At 35.1% G+C, this 4,780-nt stretch overlaps 1 long non-coding RNA gene across 2 annotated transcripts in view; it reads left to right on the forward strand.

Annotated features, from left to right (window-relative positions):
• The first annotated feature begins 2,034 nt into the window (after nucleotides 1-2,034).
• Nucleotides 2,035-4,780, forward strand: part of LOC119637524 — a 14,895-nt gene continuing 12,149 nt past the window's right edge. For both annotated transcript variants that reach the window (XR_005247269.1, XR_005247268.1), the window contains exons 1-2: nucleotides 2,035-2,400; nucleotides 2,473-3,907. This is a non-coding gene — a long non-coding RNA (uncharacterized LOC119637524). The remainder of the gene's footprint in view (nucleotides 2,401-2,472; nucleotides 3,908-4,780) is intronic.

A 4,780-nucleotide genomic window follows, 5' to 3' on the forward strand; every position in this document is an offset into this window, starting at 1 on the left:
ACAGTCGAAGTTTGTGGAGGCTTACCTCAAGGTAGCTGTCTCAGCCCAGTTCTCTTCAATTTATACACAGCCGGTTTACATCAATTACAGGACAATTCTACCCATTTATTTCAATATGCTGACGATTTTCTCATCATCTCTGCTGGAAAATCATTAATGGAAGCAGTCAGTAACCTTGACACTAAAGCCAATCTTTTTCACAAACTTTGTGCAGACTTAAATCTAACTTTCAACCCGGAAAAATCAAAAGTCATTCGCTTTGCTAAGGGTCCCAAAAAAATTTTTTACATTACAATCAATGGTATAAAAATCAGTCCGTCTTCCTCTTTTAAATTTTTGGGCAGAATAATCAACTCAAGTCTAACCACGCATGAGCATTACAAGGATAGCCTCGAAAATTGCAACACAGGCTCAAATGTCATCAAACTTCTGACCAACATTCACACCGGACTCCCACCTAGGAAAGCATTAAACGTTTACAAATCTATTGTTAGATCCAAAATTGAATATCCCTACTCTACATCATGCAACGCTCCTGCGTATACATTAAAAAAAATACAAACCTTTCAACACTCAATCCTAAGACGTTGTACCGTTTTGTCCCCCTCAACACCAACATCAATTTTACGTTCCATCTCTTATGAACTCCCCGTTGCTAAGAGAATTTATCTTGTAACTGCAAAAGAACTTCTCAAGGTAAAAATCTTCAAACCTGCCTTCTTTGACGGGGTCGCTTCCAGACACAATCATGTCATCAGTAGTTACTCTAACTGCTTCAAAAAATTCAGTAACATCTTCAATAAAGTTAACTCAGTACCCTCCTGAAATAATATTATTCATGATAAATGCGTAGTTGAATTAAACTTACTTAATTCAATCACCAACTCAAAAAAAAATCGATCAGGGTCTTGTCTTCGAATCGCTTGTCTGCAAAAACTTAAGCACTTCGTCGAAAATAACTTCAAAATATACGCAACGGATGGATCTATCAATTCGGACATCTCTAGTTTTTCAATTATTGAATACCCAAACTTACTTATAGGAAAATTCAAAGTTCTACAAGAACTATCATCCACTTTCACTGAACTTCTGGCCATCAGACAAGCAATCATCCACGCATCTGAAATTAAGCTGAAAAAATTTGTAGTTTTCTCTGACAGCAAATCTGCTCTAATTTTAATCAAGAACAAAGACCCATTCAATAAGTATGTCTTCGATATCTACAACCTTTTAAAAGACCCAAGTATTGAAAAATGCCACATCATCTGGATCCCAGGTCACTGCGGTTTTAGTATCAATGAAAAAGCTGACTTCCATGCTCGTCAAGCTAGGTTCGATGGTACAGTTTTGTCCATAAACTACCCCCCCAGCGAAGCTTTTCTGCTAGTCAAAAAACTCATCATAAAAGAATGGAAAGATGAGTATCATGTTTTAGCTGGAGAAAAAAGTGACCGGCTGTTCTACAAAATTTACCCTTTTTTGACATCCACGCTTCTACCTAAAGGAAAATTCACAACATGGGAATTTAAAGTTCTTCACCGTCTTATGAGTAATCACACCTACGAAAAGGTCTATTTTAAAATGATCAAAGTCTCCTCCTCTGACATCTGTGAGGATTGCAATATTACTGAGTCTGCCGAGCACCTTATTTTTGAGTGCAGGAGGTTTGACATCCTTAGACAATCTTTCAGTGTATTTAACCTGTATAACAATCTATATGAAATTTTTCGTCCTGGTAACTTTAGGTATTTGAAGCAACTGACTGCCTTTATCAAATCAGCTGAGTTTTCATTCTAATTTTACATTTAGTATTTCTATTACAATCACGAATCGCCTACACTTTTTCTTTTATCGGCATTATTAGCCGGATCTTGACAGTACAGTACCAAGTACGGTGATTTATGGATTGACAGCGGAACAGAGCCTCTCATTGCGAACACTCTGCCACATCAGTCTACCTATGCTTAATTTTTTCATCAATCTCTCTCAACTTCGTTTCTGGATTATGGATGTAACATTAACTTAACTGGTCCAATCCATCTCTAAACAAACAAAAAAAAAAAAGGCGTTAGTAAAAATCTTTATCAGTAATTATATTTAATGTAAAATTGATTAAGAAAAAGAGGAAAAGAGCGACGTAAAACACAAAGAGCATCAAAAGAGAAATTATAGTAATTTTTTTCCAAATACATTTAAAAAAAATTTTGTTGAAATTTACGAAGAAAAATAATATCATATCAATCAAATAAAAGAAGAAGTGAATTTTTTGGAAGATTTACATGCAAAAGGCATAAAATTGTCATATTATTGGAAAAAGGGTAAGAAGAAGAACAAACAAGCAACCAAGAAAACGGCAAAGGAATTAATGTGCTTGGCACGAGCAAACAACAACAATGGCGGGTAAGTGAATACTCATCATAACCCATGTAAATCAGAGTACCGCAACCTAGTCCCTTAAAAACCGTTTTACAGAAAAAACCTTGGAAAAAAATTGCGGCGAATTGGCAGCAACAATCTCGGCGAGGTTTAAAATCGCGTTGTGTGCACGGTTATGAAGCGATCAAGACGCAAGGGACTATGGTGCTGGACGGAAAAGAAGGGTGTGAGAGAGTTGCTTGGCGAAATGGTCGAAGAGTTAAAAATAAGACAGCAAACATACTAGATCGGGAAGTTAATTTTTGAATTTTATTAACTGAAAGTGCTTAGGCAAAAAAAAAATAGAAGGATTAGTAAAGTTGTCTCTCAGAAGAAAAAAAGAAGTATTTTCAAAGAAACCCGAATATTTAGATATCACGGAATTGCAAAAAAATAATAATAAAACAAGGGGAACAGTGTTGATTTAAAAAGAAAAAAGAAAAAAAGACGAAAATATAAAAATCGAGAACCATAAGTGAAACTCGGGAATAATTAGATTTAATTTCTCGTAATTTGCGCTGATGTTTTTCCCAAAAGCGAAAAGAGATGTAAAAGACTTATCTGAAAAAAGGTCAAGAACGCATTCCAAATAAAAAAGGTGAATACGCATTCGATTTAAATTGTAATTATGTTTTATTGGATTAGAAAATTTTTGGTGATAAAAACGTTTTCTAATACTGAATAGCCGAGAATCAACTGCAATTAAATTCTGTTGAATTTCAATTAAAAGATTATATCAACAAGCGAAGTGAAGATCATTGTTTTGGGGTTCATTCGTTGCGGCGGTCGTCGTGCAAGATTTGCAAGATTTTGTTTGTTTTTTATTAAAGGAATGCGTGAAATTCTGAAAATATTAAATACGTTGCAAAGCAGATAAAAGCGCATAAATCTTTGTTATTCACATGTGTCTTCTGCTGAAAAGCGCTGGACGTTAAAAGGAATGTGTTTTATTTAAAAATTGGCTGAATATGTTGTGTATATGCTAGCTGGTTCCTTTGGAAAAAGTAATGAAAACAACAACAACATCATCAACAAAAACGCACGGTCTGTGGTAAAGAAAAAGAAAACCAGGGAAATCATAACGAAACCAGCCAAGATGTCCAAAAAACGAGCAAATAAAAAAAATCCTTTTGTTTGAAATAAGCAGAGAAAAATTTTAACAATTTTCTTTTCTTACAGGTACTAGCGAAAAGTGTGTTAGAAGTGAAGAAAAACGCCCGCACCACCACCATCACCATCAACAAAACAGCAACAACAGTCTCTAAAACAATTTAAGCCATCCCATCCACCTTATGTCCCAGTGTCGTTGAAACCGTAATAACCACTCGAACGGTAGACGACAGAAGTGTGGGTATTATAACCGTACCATTACACTCTATTTGAAATTCTCCGAGGTCTTTTGCCTAGTTCGTCGATCGCGGCATTTACCGCTAATAAGGAAGGGAAACGTCCCCTCCTCTACCATCACCAACCACAAAAGCAACAACAACAGGTGAGAAATTAAAAAAAAAAAAGTAGGAAAAATTTAACCGTATCGTGAGGAAAAAAAAGTTAAGGTAGAGTTCTCCAAACATAATGAGACGTAGTTATAGAGTATTTTTTTATCAGTAACCTCTCTATATTTCGAACTCCAACGAGAGATTTAACTTCCCAATCTACTAGATGTGAACGTTGTGATTTTGTATTGCTCAAGATAAATAGATGTTAAAGCCTAGTAAATTTGATCACCGTTCTGTTTTGGGAAAGTTAGCTCTAAATTACGCATAATAACTATTGTTAGTGGAACAATAGAAGCAATTTCTTGGAGTTTCTCCTCAACTACGAAAACTAAAATTTAGTTATGCGGTGGTTTTTTCCACGTTGTAACACGTTATAAGTAGGGTTTTGCTAAACATAACCGGTCACGTTGTCTCTCATACCCACCGTCAGATCAATACTATTTAAATAAAAAAAAAAAAAAATTTTTGAGCTCGCTTCAAAAGAATTTTTAAATCATCTACTACTACCACCGCAACAAACAACCAACCAAGCGCATAACGCATTTCTTAATCCGATCCCTAAAGCGGTTCAACATTGTTAGGGCTCGAATAAAACTAGGAAAGCATAAATCGTAATTGAAATCCTCGGGAAAGCCCGTGTTTCCTAGATATTACGAATAAATTTTTTTTTTGTTTTAAGTTAAAATCTTAACGCGATCTTGTTTACTCCCCACACCCATTTTAACTTACTTAACTCTAGACGGGAGGGAGTAAACGAAAATACTGTTATGTAATTCGCTTTTATGAGATACAGTCCGTATCACTAGATGGCAGATATTTTGATCAAGAAAAACACACTTCGAAGTTCTTTTATTTACAATTATATT

Source organism: Glossina fuscipes, unplaced genomic scaffold, assembly GCF_014805625.2.
Source record: "Glossina fuscipes isolate IAEA_lab_2018 unplaced genomic scaffold, Yale_Gfus_2 60, whole genome shotgun sequence".
NCBI lineage: Eukaryota > Metazoa > Arthropoda > Insecta > Diptera > Glossinidae > Glossina > Glossina fuscipes.